Source organism: Lagopus leucura, unplaced genomic scaffold (assembly GCF_019238085.1).
Source record: "Lagopus leucura isolate 7727_CA_CO unplaced genomic scaffold, USGS_WTPT01 Super-Scaffold_100002, whole genome shotgun sequence".
Taxonomy (NCBI): Eukaryota; Metazoa; Chordata; class Aves; order Galliformes; family Phasianidae; genus Lagopus; species Lagopus leucura.
The window spans coordinates 71,334,199-71,353,306 of NW_024962263.1; the positions used below are offsets into that span (position 1 = coordinate 71,334,199).

Here is a 19,108-nt window from a genome sequence, read left to right on the forward strand (position 1 = left end):
TGGAAGCTGTTTAAAGCTTCTTTCAGGATGTTTGTTTCTCTGAACTGCATCCAGATTAAAAGCAATCCATCTGAAGGAAGAGGAAAACCAAGCACAAGTTAAATCTCTATCTTATTCAGGTGCCTTCAGCTCCTGTAATCCCTGTACTTCAACCTGCCATTCACTGTGTTTTCAAATGATAACTTCCTAAGAGATTTAATGAGGATTTACCCTACAGCCAACATTCCCCTTTTACAGAAATGACAAGTTTCTGGTTCTCTCTCTTCAGAGTAAACAGCGGTCAAAACAATCATAGCTGATGCTAGGCACGTTTAACTCCAGCAAGGACTCTTCCCTAATATTCATTAACTGTCTGCTCTGATAGCTGCTCTAAATAGCCAGAAGAAAAGCCACCTCATGTTTTAAGTTTGGCAGCCAGGCAGCTTTGTCTCAACCCATGGGCTGTGGATGCAGCTGCCTCCTGGCATTGCTCACCTGCAGTTGTACATCTTTCTGTGACATCTCTTCTGCAGAGGCATTTATACCCCATGCATTGGCTGAAAAACAGTCAGGGTGGAACTGGCAATAACATTTAAGAGGTTTTTTCATTATCAAATTGCTTGGTAGGAATAAAAGTACTCACACCCTTCCAAAAATTCCTGATCCTTGCAAAATATTCTGCTTGCGTTAATTGAGCAGATCATGTATATCTGAATGTGATGCTCAGTTCTTTGAAATATCCAGGACAAAGCCAATGTTAGCACAGTTCCATTCGGTGCTCTCTTCCCAGAAACACAAACAAATACTGTTTAGATATTTACAACTTCATTCACTCGGTGGATCCAGGGGACTGTAAACAAAAAATATTAGAGCACAGCACAGTTGCCATGATGGCGCTTCATCAGTCCTCATATCAATTAATTTGTGTTTATGCAGAGCAGCAAGCTTGAAAAACTTGAGCTGCAATATACTCAAAAGTACAGAGATTTTTTCCTAATTAGCCATGACATACCCAGCAGTGTCTGTCTGCTGGCATGCATGAAGCTGCCTAGCAACAATGCAAAAAAATCCTATGATGAGCCTCAGTGGATCACAAAGACTCTGTTAAAAATGGTAATCTCTTGTCATAGAAAAGTAGAGATGGTTTCAATTAAGAACAGCAATTCTCAACTTGTTATTTATATGCAGTGAACTAAAATAACTTTCAAAAAGTATAAATACAATGTGAAAAGGCCATGCTTAATTTCTTAAAGCTTTAATTTGCAGTACGTAATTTGCCATTCACATCTGTAAGCCTTTTGTTTCACTTAATGGCAAAAACATTCCAGCTAGGTCAGACCTACACTTGAGTTTATACAATGTGGAAATCTCAGCAAACAGGGCTGGAATGGACTCAATATGTCTGTTAGTCCATCCCGAAGAACCAAGGCAGTAGAATTTGCATACAAACCATTCCTGACTGACAGTGCTTTACTTACCAGCCTCCCCAGACCTCCATAAGCAAATTCTGGAGCATCTCCCCTGGCACTCCACTCAGTAGTGTGACTCTCCTGGCAGCTGGAAACCAATGGGGAATCTCTGACCTAAACCTGCCTTGTTCCAATCCTTGCTGCATCTGAACCGACATTATGATCAGCACACTATACTGCTGTGTTTGGAAATGCTTATCACATGTTCCTTTAGTCTTGCTTTGAGTAAATAACCATAACTTTTCTCAGGCTTACCTTACAGGTGTTGTATTTTTTTACCTGTATTCCTTCCTGCCTCCTCCAGCTCTTTATGATTTGTACTGGCTTTCACACTCCACAAATGCACTCTCCCAGTGCAAGGCAGCATTGACAGCGCTGGGGCTGCACCCACCACTTTTCCAGGAAGGGTTGATCTCATAGGACCCAATGACCCAGCTCTGCAGGGCTCTGCTGAAGACAGCAGGAGCATGGTGAGGGGCAAAGCAGCAGCTTCGGCTTCAATTGCCTCAAATGCAGGAGATGTCCATGAGCTCGGCTGGAATGCAATCCAGGAAGAGGGTGAGGAGTCACACACGTGACACTTAGAATGGGGCAAAGCTCCACAGCATGCCCCATGTTAATCGGAGCATCTGTCTTCCAAACTTGTTTTTCTCTTCTTTCTCCGAAAGGACTAAATCATAAAAGAATCACAACTAAATGCCTTTAGGAATTGGATCCTAGAAGAAAAAAGTCTCTGGCCCATTCTCAGAAGTAAACAATTGCTTTTTTTCCTGACGAAACAATGTAAAGATTCAGATTCATACAGAGCATGAGCATAAACATCTATCCTAACTTGGCAGAGCTGCAAGCAATGAGGAAAAGAGTCCAAGAGAAGAACAAATAACATAACCTCAGTACCTGGGGTCAGAACACAGGGAAAATACTCCCTCCACTACACAAGCTAAGAAATTCAGTCTGCTCAAATAAGCACTTTCAAATTTATGATGAAATGCCAAAGGGGCAACTTTAATGCTGTTGGCTTGATTTTTTGCATTTTATTGTTATTTTCAACAATTACCTGACAATGGCTAATTCAATTCTTTGAAGACAGTATCATTATGTAAATTCCCATTTTTTGCATAATTATAAATGGAATTTAGAGTAAAGTTAGGTAAATTGGGTTCCTTCTAGCTCCTAAGCAACGTGCGTCACTATTCTGCGGCTACAAAGTCTTGTTACATGAGAAATCAGCTTTCTTATACGTGTCTTAATTAATCAGGATCCTTGCACAACCATAGTTGTAAGGTGTACAGGAATATGTATATTTTTATTTGTTTCAGGTAGTTTGTTTTCATACATTAAAAATTCCCTAGAAATTTTATTTTTCATCAGATTTCCACTTTGATTATTAGTGTCACTGATTTCTTACCTTGCTGTTTTTGTTCCTCTGTTCTTTTTGCTGAGGGTGGAGTTTTGACTGTAATGCACTGTGGAAGCAGCAAGAAAATACAATCATTCTCGAAGGTTTAAGCATTATCGTCTACAATTAACCTGTCCAGCTGAGACCTCTAGATTATAATAAATAAGCAAAACTTTCCTACCTGCTCCTCTCATGCCTCCTTCTTCAGCAAAAGGCCTTGGTATGTTAACTTTTGTTCTACTCCTGTCGGTTTCTTGGTATTCACTGAACAGGATATTTTGGTTTTTTGAGACTGTTCAAGCAACGGGTTGCAAGGCACAGTACTCATGTCTGCATATTTATTACAGCAAGGGGAAGCTGTACACTCAGGGGCATTCTTTTTGTTGCTGGCAACATAATAACATTTGCTTAATTGTGTTTTATTAATGTTAATATGCCCAGAGGCTCAGGCTCTGCCCACACATTTTGGTAAATTGAATTAGAGGAAAAATGAATCAGAGTTAAAAGACAGCTGATTAATTTTATCCACTTGCTTAAGGGGTTTTAAGCCAAATGGTCTCCACATCTATTTTTCTTTAGAGAACAGACCTCATAGCCACGGGGCTGGGAGAAACTTGTCAGTAAGCCATTTTCATTGCCGTGTGTCAAGGAGAGCTATTTAAAGCACTGAAAGCGATGGCCAGCAGGGAGAAGCACTCGCCCCCTGCTCTGTGCAAATGGCGAGGTCAGGCAGGGCTGGTCGCTCCCTCCTGCTGTCCACATCATATTGTTTTCATGCAGCATTTTTCAATGAAGCTCTCAGAACACCCCCTGCAGCCTGCCACTCCAGACAGACGAGGACACAGGCGCAACGCAAACCTGCTAAAAAGGGCCATTTCAATTCACACAAAATCCGCCCTATTAGCAGGTCTGTCTCAATGCATGCAGTAATTTAAAAGCCATTATTGTGCCATTTAATAGGCTTTCAGCTAGTCACAGCAGAAATCAGTTCTTGTGGCAGATTTCTCATCAGGAAATAAACATACTTCATTAGGGAAGCCTCTGCTGGATGTGCATTGATACAAAGCCTGGGAGGGAGCATCAGTATAAGTGCAGAATTGCTCAGTACTGGGTTGTAGGAAATCAACTCTATTTCCCAGTTATTTAGAGTGTCTGGTCTGAAGAGAATCTATACAGAAACTGGGCAGGCCTTTCTGATAACTCTGTTTTGAATGATTTCTTCATGACTGCTTATTCAAAATGTTAATGAAAAACGCAAGTCAAACATCTCAAGAAAGAAGGATGTAAATCTGGAGGTTTGAGCCCCTCTGTATAAACAATGAGGTCTCCCCATAGCCTTCTCTTCTCTGAGCTGCTCATGTTTGACTCCCTCAGCCTTTCTTCTTAGGAGAGGTGCTCCAGCCCTCTGAGCACATTTGTGGCTCTCCCCCTGGACCTGCTCCTACAGCTCCACATCTTTCTCGTGCTGGGGAACCCCAAACTGGACACAGTGCTCCAGATGGGGCCTCACAAGTGCAGAGCAAAAGGGGCAACCCCTTCCCTCTCCCTGCTGCCATCCTCTGTCAATGCAGCCCAGGATGCTGTTGGCCTTTTGAGCTGCAAGCGCACACTGCTGCATCATCCATTAGAACAACCAAGTCCTTCTTCGCAGGGCTACTCTCAAGTTCTGTCTGTACTCATATCTAGGATTGTCCTAACACAGGTGCAACACCTTGCACCTGGTGTTGATGAATCTCATGGGGTTCAGGTCCCTTTGGATGACATTCTTTCCTTCTCTTGTATCATTTGCACCACTCAGCTTGGTGTCATCAGCAAACTTGCTCAGGGCGCACTCAATCCATTTTGCTCTCCCATGTGTGTGTGTGTGTGTCACATACACAACATCCTAGAGATTTTCACACAGCTGGGCTATTTACAGTATCTACCAACCCTCATATAAGATCTCTGGCTGCTGGTAGGGCATGGGCTTTCACACCATTCTTTTCCCCTGTGAAGCTCTGTAAGGTTTCTCTCCTACCTGGCCCCAGATTTACATCAGACTTCTGGGTGTCTAATAGCTTTGAGGTGACTGCTTCCACAGAATCTTTGTTTGAAACATGTTAAAAAAATTGACTGTGGATATGGGAAACTACCAAGCACTCTCCTCAAAGCCATGGGAAACAAGGCTAAGAATTCAAATATACCTTGAATGGTCAATGGAAAGAAGAAAAATTCAGGGAAAATTGTGTTGGAAAGATACCCCTAGGCTACATGTCTGCTAATAACCATATGGATCTTATCTGGCTCTCAAGTCTGATGACACAGAGCAGCTTTTACTGACTCATCAATGTATTTAAACTCACTCAAGCTCTAAAGCATGGGGATCACGGCCATAATGAAACAGAAAGGTTATTCACTAATTGGGAAAGGTCTTGGCACTCCTGCGCTGTGCCTGGGAGCTCTTTGGGTTGCTCTGTGGCATGGCTGGGCCAGAGACTGTGCTGGCAACTGAAACAGCAAGCATGTGTTCCCGTATCACTGGAGTTCATATTTGGAGACCTCAAATTCTATTGCAACTGGCAAATTCTGGTCTGATAAGCACACAGCCCTGATGGTATGGCAGAGGCCTCAGAATGGTGCTGCACGTCAGAGTCCAATGGTCTGTTTCATTTCTTACATTTGGTAAGGAAAAAAATGGATGAGTGGGATTTAAAATTTGCAAACCTCGGAATCTCTGCTTTGAGGGAGAATAAGTACGGAAAGTTTCAGACCAAGCGATTAGCTTGACAGGCTATTAAGACAACCTTTTTAGATGAACGCTGCCATGTCATGCTATGCCACACTGTGCTGCATAGTGATGCTTTTCCTGCATGCCGCAGGCAGAACAAACACCGGGACTGCTCCATACAAGATAGGATGGGTACATGGAAATGAGGGAATGCTGGCTGCTACTTTGAAATTAAAATGGGCCTTTTGAGATTTCTATATTCAGAAACAGTACAAAACCACAACTTTGAATATTTATGGGAATTAATTTGTAGAAATTCTATTACTGATATGCCGAAATATTAATTTCACTCTCACCCACAGCCCCATGTCCTACTCCCATCTCCAGGATACACCCAATGTATGGGGCTGGGGCTGCCATGGTGTCCTCACTGCACCCTGATACCATATTTTATTTTACTAAAGGAAAGACCAGATGTACCAAGAAACTTCAGCAATCTCCAGCCGTGTTTCAGCATAAGGAGTGATACCCATCAGACTTTTCACTCTTACTATAGAAGAAGCTGAAGGTATGTGATGTTATTCAAATTGCACTTTATTATGGGCCTCCCAACCTTTGTCTCCCAACTTTCACAGGTCTATCTCTATCATATGTTCACCTTGATGTTGCTAAATGAAGGTGATCTCAAAAAGCACAAGATGGAGGCAAAGTTATTTAACAAAACTGTTGTCTTGGATGCACTGATTTTGCCTCCAAATTCATTGTAAAGAAAACAAATTAAAATGCATGAATAGCAGGCTCTGAGTAAGGGGGAAATGCAGCTGCCACCCACATTTCCCTCCGTGCAGGATGGAATCCTTCACAGCCCACCACTGCTGAATGGAAAGCAATGCCATGAACATCCATGGAAGCACTGGAGGAAGCCAGGGCAGATGCTGTTTCCTGGTGCTTCTTCCAGGAGGCTCAAATGGATCCCAATATCAGCCCATTGCCCTGCTTGGGGGAGATGTAAATAGGAGGGGAGAAGAAGAGCTGTCCAGAGATCTCTTCCTCTTTAAATTTACTTTATGCTCATTGCCATGAAGGCGGTTGTTTGTTTTGCCCTATGATGTGCAATGCAGAATACAAACACACGAAGTTCAAAATCCTGTTTTCAGCATTGTAGCAGAGGCAGCCCAAGATCTCCTGCCCCGTGTTGGAGGTAGCCCTGGTCCTGCCATGCTGCCTGTGTAGCTGGTGGGGCCTGCAGCTGGTGGGCCAGGCTCGGTCAAGCTGCCAGGCCTTGGTCTGCTGGGGCATTCCAGCATGGTCCCCATGCCCTAACCCCAAAGGGGATGAGAGCATTTCCCAGGCCCTGCTGGAGATCCCAAGGATGCCTTCACAGGAGTGCCTGACATCTGAGCTAGCCCTGCCAGACGGAGAGGAAGAGCTGTCATTTAAAAATAGAAATAAAATTTCTACGAGGCCCAAGCACACATCTCCTGTTTGCTTGTTTAAATTAATTCCAGCTGAAAAGGCAGTTCCCCCAGCAGCTTTGAGTGACAGGAACTTCGTGCTGAGAAGCCCGTGTGAGCTTTGGCAGCGTTCAAAAAGATGCTTTAAAACTAACACAGAGCTGATGTCTCGTGGAGCAGCCTTAGGCGTTGTCTTTACAGAGGGAAAAATGTGTCACGGCTGAGCTACTGTGCGCACTTACAACACAGATGTTGCTCAAAGACAGAGCGTGGCATATGCACATGCACGGCGAACCTGAACTGACCGCCAAGCGCTGCCTTCCTCCCTGAGCTGCACCACAGCTCCAGAGGGACTCCCCGTGCCTTATGGATGTGCTGTACAGCAAAGGCTGCCACAGTCAGAACGGTCAGCTGAGCCCCTGCCTGCCCAAATTTCTGTTAGCTGAGATTCAGTCCTGACTGCGAGTTCTCCGTCTCATGAGACCACACTGTTGTGGTCAGACAGTTGTGTGCTGGGAAGCTCTGATCCGGAGATACCTTGCTTTCCCTGTACTTTCATTCAGCACCATTAGGTCATGAGAAACAGCACAAGATTGACCCTAAGAGGTGCATGCCTAGCAGCAACATCACTAGAAACATCTCTATCCTTAATAAAATGTTCAAGAACGAGTCCTGGAGGCCCACAAGAAGAAGGAATGCATGCAAAATTTTCTATTAGCTCCTGGAGGTGTATGTGTGATATATTGCAACCTTCACCTGCACACCATATTGATAATTCTCTGTGACAGGCAATCCCACCAACTCCCTGGGAAGAACGTTTCCTCTACTCCAGAAAGCCCCTCATCCACTTGGATGCCCTTTTCCAGCACTGTAACATTAATCAGCTACAAAGTACTCCATGTGAAAGTGGAAATTTGGGTCTTGGATTAGATTTTTTTTTCAGAGGTTGTCTGAAAACTGATTCCATTAAATGGACAGGAACCAACGGAAAAAAAAATATTTATTTTTATAACTGACTTTCTTCATAAGCTAGGTTCTGGCAAATTAAAAAAAAAAGAGAGAGAGAGAAAGAAAGAGAGAAAGAAAGAGAGAAGGCAGGCAGGCAAGGAAGGAAGGAAGGAAGGAAGGAAGGAAGGAAGGAAGGAAGGAAGGAAGGAATAAGAGAAAGGGAAGGGGAAGGGGAAGGGGAAGTATTATCAGAGTCTGGAGCTGAAAATCCAGAATGGAGACACAGATATGGAGAGCATCTGAGGCATCCCACAGTAGCTGGCAGTAGAGGTTTGGTCTGCCCACACCACATAATCTGTCCAAGCAGACAATGATTAAAATGGGGTCCTCTGACATGTTATACCAGAGAAAGGCAAAGCCCCAACATGTGAAGTGGTTTAAAATCTGTCAGAACAAGCAACCATTGCATACCAACATGAAAGTATGGATGTTGATGGCATACCATGGTTTACGAAGACAAGGTCGCAGGCAAGATGTTGCATCAGGGTTTCAGTGTAGCCCAGTCTGTAAGAAGTTATAAGATGGTTGGTTGATCACGGTGTGTCCAGCAGCATTTGTACTCTGATGTCTTGAACCCTTGATCTTCTTTCTTCAAGCAGCATCCTTATTGCAGGGAATTTCAGAAAACAGTGATGGTCCTTTTCATAGGAGCTCCATGGTTATCACTGCATGATACAGATGTGTCACCAAGTGCCAATTCAGCCAGGGTCAAAATCTGGGCCACAAAAAAGAAAGATGTTACTGATGTTACTTCTCACTAAACACTCCATTTCTGCAGTTAAAATCTTTTAAGACAATTTACAGATCTTTGGCTCTAGGAACAGCTGCAGATTAGACAAAGACAAACCCCTAGTTATAGCAGCAAACTGATTCCTGTGAATTCCTGCCCATCATTAAGGAATAAAATGCCCCCAGACTACAGATATCACAAATCTTTATTGATTTAATGGGAAAAATAAATGGCTCTGCCTTAGGAAGCAGAGCTGAATGATGAAGTGACACTTCTGTTGGTAAATAAGAAAATCACCCAAAGCAGAAGTGCAGTAAGCTGTTAAATGTGTTGCCTTTCACTCCTTCCGAACACATTTCAGTTCTGATCAAGCACTGCACAGCCCCAACATTCACCATTGGGACCCAACAGTTCAGATCATGCTGACTTGGTTTTGCCATACTGGAAGCCAGAGAGACAGCAGCTGGGCAGGCATTCTGCTGGGTAGAAATGGAGCTCAGTTACAGCCCCATTCATCCCTGTGTCCCATGCAAGCAGTGATGTGCTCACCATACCTATGATGGATGGTGACAGCTAGAAAAGATGCTCTGCTCTTCCCTTCACAGTGGGGAGCTGCAATTTGAATCCTTTTCCATGTTATGTCTGTTCATAATACTTTCCTTTCAACCTCTCTACCCTGTGATCACACACGTATGCTCTGCAAAACCCTAACAGCAGGACAACTCTGTGCTTTGCCTTGGAGGCATGAAACAGCAAAAGGAAGTTTTTACTCACATCTCTTCTTTTGCACTACAGTCCTTTGGAAAACTTCCAGAAATCATTGTTTTCTATTCTTCCTTTGTGTTCAGCAGCACCAATATGACCACTGTACTGTCCAGTGTATATGACCAGTGTACCACTGGGGTGGTGGAGTTCTGGGCCAGCTCTGCTCATATCTCTTTTTGCATTACTGCCTACAGCTGCTAATACTGCACATTCTGCACATTATTTGTGCAGAGACTGAACATGTAAATACAGAGACTTGGAAAGGAAAACTATTTTTCAAGGTTGCTTCAAAAAGGTTTTTATTTATCCTTTTCATTCAGAAGCTTCCTTATCACTGGAAAGAGAGAAAAAATAACACTTGCAAAAACAGCAAGTTGCTGCTCATGGAATCACAGGATATCCCTAGTTGGAAGGAACCCACAAGGATCACTGAGTCCAACTCACAACTCCACACAGGACAGCCTAAAATTCAAACCCTGTGTATGAGATTGTTGTCCAAACACATCATTTTCATGAATTTTGGGTGCGGAATGCCCCTCCCCATGACCTTCCATGCACCATTATTATGTTCTTTTGTTCTTTTCATGCAATTGCCATTTGGTAAATCCCATTTTTCCCCCATGGAAATTGATTCTACCATCTCCATTACATGGAGAATTTTTAGTTGTTTTTCTTTAGGACTACCAGCAGTAAATGTCGTATTCTTGACGAAGGTCTGCCATGAGTTTATGGGTTGGCATGGATATCTGAAGTTTTTTCACTCTTTAACCCAGCCTTTTTTTTTTTTTTTTTTTTTAGGAGCTGAATCAGTCCTATCAACAGGAATATTTCTAAACTACAGTTGAAACTTGGTAATTCCTACTGATGAACAGACCTACGTGTAGGCCTGCCCACCTTGTGGCTAGTGACTTCTGGGAGAGTAATATTTCCCTGTCCCAAGCATGAGCTGATGCACATTGCACTCTTTTTCACGATTTCTACTGGTGAGATGGAGTGGAGGTAAAAAAACACATTAATCCCACTGGGATTTTCAGATTGTCGGATCCTCTTTCCTGTTGTAGTAGAAGTAGTACATCCCTAAACCTATTGATCCTACCTTCTCCTTTCAGCAGAACAGCATGGTCAGCCATGACAATCCAACATCTGAACTCCAAAACGATACACTCAGCAATAAAATGGCTGATAGCCAATTTCTGTTCCTTTCAAAACACATGGTAAATCACATTGATAGTGCAGCCTCTTTCATTGCCTCCTGCAGCTGCTTCTGTTTAAAAAAAATAAAATAATGTGAGGATGCACCCTTTCAATAGATGTCATTGTTTCTTGAGTAGACTTCATCATTCTTTGCATAGATTTTATTGTTCCTTTTGTGGACTTAATCGTTCCATGCTCTGTTTTCAAGATGTCAAGACAGTACAGTGACAGACAACTCAGATATAAAGCACAAATTGCCACTTCATAGTAAGAAATTATAGAAACCAGCTGACTGCAGCATGGCGGAAGCACCCCATTTCTCAAGAACTCACCATTGCTTTTGGCGCTGCTGGTCGCGTGCACACCTGGGGAAGTTTAATTTTGAAAAACATGGTAAACTCATCAAGTTAAGAGCATTAAAATGACATTACTTTGAAAGATGCAGTTGTTTTTAAGTCTGTCTGTACTAGCAGAGGCTTTTGAACAATACAGAAGTTGCGTAAGTGCTTTATAATCCTGCTTTGTAACCATTCAGAAAGTATAGCACATTTTTTCTTCTTTTCTGTTAAAATGCTCCTATGAACTGAAAATAAAGAAAGAAGATCCTTCAAGTATTTTCCTGATGATTTTGTCAGATTATAGAATATTCAATGCCACAATCATATGCAGCTCTTTACGGATATTCTAAATCAGTGAACTTACTCAACACATATTTCTATTTAACAATGTTTTGCTTGACTGGCTTTTGATGTGACTTGCAGATCATTTTAGTGATAGAATATGCGCTATTGTGCATATTTGTGTTAGAAAATATGCACTAACTACCAGTGACTTACAGCTGTTCCAGAAGAGTCAGTGAGATTTTGAGATCAGCGAGACAGATTTTGTGTCCTATGTGGACATTTCAGAAATGAATCTGTTTGGATGTTTAACAACACACTGTTAAGGAGAACTGGCTACAGAAGATAAGGAGTAGGCTGAAGTACTCAATGAGTTCTTTGCCTCAGTCTTCACTGACAGGCAGGATTCTTATATTTCTCACATTCCTGAAAGGCACATCCCTGAAACTCTTGGTGGGAACTGGGAGAGCAAACTCTTCCCCACTATAAGGGCAGAGCAAGTCTGATGCTGCCTCATGAGACTGAACGTGTTTAAGCCCATGAGGCCAAACAATTTTCATCTCACGGTCCAAAGGGAGCCAGTTGATATGACTGCTGAGCCACTCCATGCTGTCAGGCAAAGTTGCCAGTGACTGGAAAAAGGGAAATATCATTCCCATTTATAACAAAGGGATGAAGGAAGATTCAGAGAACTACAGGCCTCACCTCTGTGCCTGAGAAGATCGTGGAACAGATCCTCCTGGAAGAGATGTTACAGCACATGAGGGATGAGCAGGCAATTTGAGACAGCCAGCATGGCTTCACCAAGATAAGGTCATGCCTGACCAATCTAATGGCCTTCTATGATGGAATGACAGCAATGTTGGACAAAGGAAAGGCAACCAATGTCATCCACCTGGACTTGAGCAAGGCCTTTGGCACGGTCCTGCACCACATCCTTATCTCTCTAAATTGGAGGGAAATATGAATTTGAAGGCTGGACTGTTTGGTGGATAAGGAACTGGTTGGAAGGTCACAGACAGAGGACTGCAGTCAATAGCTCTGTGTTCACATGGTGGTCAATGATGAGTAGTGTCCCCCAGGGATCTGTCTTGGGACTGGTACTCTTTAACATCTTTATCAGTGACTTAGATGATGGGACTGAGAGCACCCTCAGCAAGTTTGCTGATGACACCAAGCTGAGCAGTGCAGTTGTTACAGCAGAAGGAAGAGACACCATTCAGAGGGACCTTGACAAACTCAAAAGCTGGGCCCACATGAACCTAATGAGGATCAACAGAACCAAGAGCAAGGTTTTGAACTTGGGTCAGGATAATCCTAAGTATCTATACGGACTGGGAGAAGAACTCCTTGAGAGTAGTCCTGCTAAGAAGGACTTAGGGTAGATGAAGAACTTAACATGAGCAAGCAGTGTGCACTCTCAGCCTGGAAGACCAATGGTATCCTGGGCTGCATCAAAATGCATGTTAGGCGGCCAATAGTAAGAAGAAGGGGATTATCCTTCTCTACTCTGCCCTCTGTATGTGTCCATATTTGGAGGCTCCAACACAGGAAAGATGTGGAGCTTTTGGAGAGGGTCCAGAGTAGGTCACAAAGATGCGCAGAGGGCTGGAGCACCTCTTCTACGAAGTCCAGCTGAAGAGGCTGGACTTGTTCAGTCTCGAGAAGAGAAGGCTGCAGGGAGAACTCGTTATGGCCTCTCAGTATATAAACAGAAGATTAACCAATTTTTTAGACTGATAGATAGTAATAGGACAAGGAGGAATGGTGTTAAACTAAAGAAGGGGAGATTTAGTTTAGATGTGAGGGGGAAGTTTCTACTGAGAGGGTGGTGAGGCACTGGCACAGGCTGCCCAGAGAGGCTGTGGAGGCCCCATCCCTGGAGGTGTTAAATGCAAGGCTCCATGGGGCACTGGGCAATCTGATCTAGTACTTGTTCCAGCAGTTTGCAACCCTGCCTGCAGCAAGGAAGTTAGAACTTGATGGTCCCATCCAACCCAAGCCATTCTATGATGCTATGATTTACAGCATAGAGAATATTGACATGTCAAGATCAGAGCACAAATGAAGAAGCTCCAGGGCATTTTAATTAAAAAAATCACTGAAATTATTACAGCTTGATGACATTTTAAAGTAAAACTGTAAATATGTCTTATGCAGTTGACTAACCCCAGCGAAGTGATGAATGCCTTGAAATCTTATTTAATTCATAGCAGTTTAGACTTCTTAGCATGACTCAAGATCACTTCGTACTTTGGCCTAGAAACACAAGGCAATTTTCATACAAAACAGCTGGAGCAATGCTAATCACTGTTCCTGTACTGAGCATTGGAAGAGTTCTGTCAAAGGTTTAATGAAAAGCAGTGGGAACAAGTAAAATATCATACTCAAATATAGCATTACTTTTTGAGAACAAACAAATCCAAAAATCAATACAAAGTAGCAAATAGCTATAATCAGAAAAAGGAAATCTAAGAACCACCTTTCTGTGATAAAATGTAAGCACAGCAGATGCACCCCTCAGTCTGGATTAGCCACACACTGCTAGGGACAGGGCTGAAATACTAATGAAGACAGCTTTCCCTTGCTTTGATTTAAGTTTAATAGCAGTTTATCCACAGGATTTGGTGAGATCTGCAACCACATGCTGAAAGCAGTTTTCACCATTGCCAGTCACAGGTACAGCTCTACATTCACTACAGTTTAGAAAAAAGAATCCCCAAATTTGAAAGCACATTGAAATCTTCCAGTAGATTCTGTCTCTTGATTTGTCCTGGAGCCAATATTATATTTTTCCCTCTTTTTTTTTTTCTCTTTTTTTTTTCAGGGAGCTCTGCAGTTTTCCACAAGCACTAAATTCTATGCAATTGCTACCAAGGCTTCATTTCCTGGTATTTCCACTCCATATGAAGACAACAACCAAAAGGGAAAATAATACAAGGCTCTTGTAGAGGCTGGCATGAAATAGCATTTCATCTTCAGTGAGCAGGATGAGATATAAGAAAGAGACGCAGAGAGAGGAAGTCAAAGCAGGTTGAGAAGAGGTGAAGGAAAGCAGCATTAGTCAGGATCTGGAGGAAGAAGCTGCCCTGCACAGTGGGCAGACTGTTTGCAGGTGTCTTCCTCTGAGGAGCGCAGATCTTCAAGGCAAGACCTGTGAGCCCCAAACTGTTGAATATTTCTGCACTTCTCTTACTCTCTGATTTCCCACTCTAATGTACCAAATTGACTTTTTCATACAAACATCGTCAGAGGTGTGCTTTGATTTTTCTGTTTGTCTGAAGAAACACTCAAGAGCAGCCTACTCTCTCCTGCAGCAGGAGCCTTCCTCCACCCTCCCTCTTCCCTGCATCCTCTATTCATCTCCCACAGCCTCTTCTCTCCCCTCAGCCTGCCTCTTGGCATTACATCACTCACCACATCACTCCATGAACCTGCTGTGCAATGGCTAAGCAGGGCTGGCAGTGCCGCGTGCTGCTGCAAAGCGCTAATGAGCATCGCCAGCTCCTGCTGACATCAACAGGGATGATGGCAAAAGGCTGACGTGCACTGGGCAGGGGGCATGGGGTGGTTTGCTCTTCCCCTCCTCACTTTGTGATGTGGTGTCCTCAGCAGCCCCTGCACTGTGGCAGCTGGCTGCCCACCCACCAGCCGAAGGTTTTGTTCCATTCGGGTGGGAGGTCAATGGCCAGCCTTTAAAGCTTGCTGGAACGGATGTGGATGGGAATCGGTGTGTAAGCACAGAAGGGAAAGCCAGAAAGACATCATAGCATGTGTGAAAAACTGAGCCACGATCAAAGAAAAGAACAAATGGATGAGGGAAGGATGATAACACCAAGGAACTGTGTGAAGTGAAAGACACCAAGGCAAACAAAATGAACATTAATTTGCTCAAGGAAGGTAAGGACTGAAAGAGAAATTGTTGGGAAGAAACAGGAAAGAGAAGGAAGATGACACAAAGATAAGGACTGAGAGATAATGCAGGAGACCATGAGTGGGCGAGCATGTGGTGCAAAGAGAAAACAATCCACATACAGGAACCAGGCACCAGAACAGTATGAAAACTGGTGCTCCAGCTGAGATAATCTTAGAGCTTTCCCAGAGACCAGATGAACTGCTATGACTGGGAGGAGGAAAGATGTATAACAGGTAAGTCGGCCTTGTTGGTTGGAAAGCACTCTGCCTCATGGCACAGTAGCATCAAGATGCATATTGGAGTAAAAAAAAGAGTGGAGCATAGAAAAGGAATAACACAACCAACCAGGTAGCACATGAAGCTTATCATCTGTGTAAACGTCAGCCTGTTTAACACTTACACTGCTCTGCTATGCCAGATCCCAAGGGAAATGGAGACTGATCCCTTCTGGCCACCACACTGCAGAACACTCTGACTTCATTAATCATCCGGATTTTTTTCAGTTATTAAGCAGTATCAATCCTCCTTCAATTATAATATTTTTCAGATGGTCAAGAAAATGGATCAGCTGAACAGAAACAACAACCCAGGTCCCACAGTTTTTGGGACTGGGAAGATAAACAGACATCTCTTACATAGCAGGAACATGCTATTTGTGGGCACAAGAGGACTTTGATAAACTTTGGCACCAAATATGAGAGCACAAATGCACTGCGAGATGGCAAGTGAGAGCCATCAGCAGCTTGACCTGATCTGGGTACAACAAATAGAAACAGATTTTTGCCATCAATCTCCACCTTGGTCCATGTTGTGCTTGTTCATCAATGCTAGAGAGGCCTTGGGGCCTGGGCAGGTGGGCCTGGGGCAGAAGGGCCAGGGCAGCACTCAGCCATGGCACCTTCAGAGCCACTACATGATGTGCTTGTAGCGCTTGCCAGAACCACATCAGTGAGAGGACAGTTTGGTCTTGTTTAATCATCGCAGCTCTCCCTTTGGATCAGGGCACACTGGGCCTTCGTTCAAGGGAAGAGCCCGATAACGCCAGCAGAGTTTCTGGTCTTTGCAGTGGTGTCAGTGGAAATGAGATCGATTGTTGCTCTGTGACAGGTCTTTGCTTCACCTACTATGGGCCCAAGGAGCTCTCTCTCCGATATATTTCCAGATCTCTGTGTTTGCCAGGTAGATAAGGCAGGCCTGCGTATCTTTGCTTATCAAGCTCAGTGTTGCTCATCAGGGTGTGGATTTCAGATAATGTTTTCACAAGTTCTAATGGCTCCGAGCCATTTAAATTCTGCCTGTGTCAGATTTACTGCCTTTTTTCTTTCTTTTCACAACCTGAGCCCAGTCTTAAAGATGGATGTATCTACCTCACAGCAATGAACAGTGCTGAGCTTACTTTGGTCATGCTGTTACACGCACAGCAGGGTGCAAATAGGCAGCACCTAAAATCAAACTCTCCTCACTATACAGCAGCTCTAGCTGTCCACTCAGCCATATTCAAGTAAAGGTGTTCAAAATGGAAGCAGTGCAGAAAAAGGAGAATTGTTGGGGAAGCTGAGAGTGAAGCCTTGCTTAGCCTAAATGAGCAAAAGCCAAAAGGTGAGAGGATAGCTTTCTTTAAATATCACTGGAGGAAGAGGAATATCAGGGAATAAAAGGAGTTGCTCAGACTGAAAGATAGTTTTATCACAAGAGAAAAAAAAATGATAGAAACTGGTTCCAAATGTATCTTGGATGAAAATTATTTCTTTCTCTGCTGGAGCAATGAGGTTCTGGGACCAGCAAGTCTGTGAGGTATGGACTGAGGTGAACCACTCACTGCCTGTGCGATAGTAACATCCCTTCTGTCCTTAACTCCTTCTGACAATTTAGATCCAAGGAAACTGGGGTGGGAAGGAGAGGAAAGGACAAGAAGAATCTCTTCCATAAGTCAGCTAGGAAAAAAAGCCACCACGGTCCTCAAACAACAGAAATGAAACTACTCTATGATTTCTCCTTCAGACACCCACTCTTCCCAAAATCAAATATGCTGAAAGAGTAACATCAACTAATATGACTACTGATCCAGAACTCATTTAGCACTTACTGGGTTAAATATTTTTTCCTCTTAGTTACATTCATAATTTCAGAATTAATGTTTAATACAAAGTCTTTTTTCACCCCAAGAATAATAATCTTACCCAAAGATGCTCACTGCTGCTTCCAATCCTTCTGCCAACTTGAATTTGCCTTCATTTTTTGTAAATATTTGAAGGACAGCTATCTCACTGTAAATAAAACACAAGGCTTCCCCTGTTTGCCTTGGCTAGGATAATTGTGTTTTTGAACGTGGTTAATCCTCTGCTTTATGACTAAGTAATATCCTTAGTTTTAATCCTTCTGCTGATAAACAAATTTTTTTTTTTGCATTTGGAAGGACAACAGGAAGACACTGCCAAAAAATAGAAATATTCCGAAGAAGCATCTTCTGCAATTTCCCTCATTTTTTTTTTATCACTTCTACATTGCTTCTATTCATTTCTAAGACAAGTCTGTGTAATTCTGAAGTTGGCAAGGAATGTGCTTGAAAGGTCACAATATGTCTTGCTAAACTAGAGATGACTCTTGATTTACAGCCCTTCACTCACATTCCAGAAAAAGAGACTTGCACGGCTGGGAATTGGTCTTAAAAGTCAAGTCTGAAAGCTTACGTGTGTTCTTCCCTCTCTCCCCCATAGACTGACAATACCCTGACTGCTCAGGAGCTGTTGTGCTCTATCAGGAATTGTGAAGTTACTTGCAACATTGTGTTGGAAATATCCAAGTAATTTTGTCAGGACGGTATCTCTGATAAAAGCAGATTTTATTCATGATTGCAATGGCGGGCATCCCGCAAGCAGGAGCACACCTATGGACACAGCATGGCAGCCTTTATACCGTTCTCTCCCCCTTGCCACCCCCCTCCCCTGTTCCCCACTGGCTGGCACTCCAGGTTCACAATCTTATCAGAAGGTTTATATTTGCTATTTACTTGTTAATTTATTTGTTATCTGGTGTCAGTCAGTAGTCATCCTGTTGTTTCCAAGATGTCTCGGTGCTCTCCTTGTCCTGTTGATACAGTGATTTTCTTTAAAGTCTTCGTTAAACAAAGAGCACTGGGGGATGATGCCAGGCCTTCCAATGTCTCTTCAGGCGCTTCCTCAGGCAGACCATGGCTAGTTCTCTGGTTTGCTCTTGTGCACGATATTCTTGCAGTGTGTATGACAAAATATACATCTATACACCTATATACAGAGTATGCGTTCCTGGGAAGGTTCGTCTAGAGGATAAGTGATGTAAACTATCAGCGATCTTCCCCAAGTTAAGTAGAAGGACACCCAAAAAGAACTATGATAGCGGAGATCATGAAATAAAAATAATATTATACAATTTTAATGCAGAAACAACATTTGATTCCCACAATTGTTTTGCGGTGATCACTGCCTGCAGAAAACCACAACTAAGCAACCTACATCAACATTGCTGTGTTCATCAAACCACCCTAAATCCAACCACACAGAGAAGCCAGAGCTTTGCCCCATCAGTTACACTACGGCATAGCATTAGGGGCAAGTACTGTGGCCTGAAATCAGAGCAAAGTCCTGTGTAGACCAGGCTGATGGCTCTGCTCTCTGGGAGAAGTACAGCATCTGTGTGTGATGGAGAAGAACACAAGGGATCCAGATGAAATAACCATCTTTGGGACTTTGGGAAAGCTCTGGGTTTCAGACCTCAAACCACCCAGCCCTGTGTGGCCACCCCATGCTCCTCTAGCTTCAGCTGCTCAGGCCATGTAGACAAGTAGATATCATGAGCATCTTTTAAAGATGCTTCTTTGTGTGCCTCTCC

The 19,108-nt window shown here is 43.3% G+C and overlaps 1 long non-coding RNA gene across 1 annotated transcript; it reads right to left on the reverse strand.

The window, feature by feature from the left end:
• Positions 1 to 1,112: 1,112 nt before the first annotated feature.
• On the reverse strand, positions 1,113 to 3,140 carry LOC122179153. Its single transcript, XR_006178551.1, has 3 exons — positions 3,029 to 3,140; positions 2,857 to 2,914; positions 1,113 to 1,983 (listed from the first exon to the last, which is right to left on the reverse strand). It is a non-coding gene; the product is annotated as an uncharacterized LOC122179153 (long non-coding RNA).
• Between the last annotated feature and the right edge of the window lie 15,968 nt (positions 3,141 to 19,108).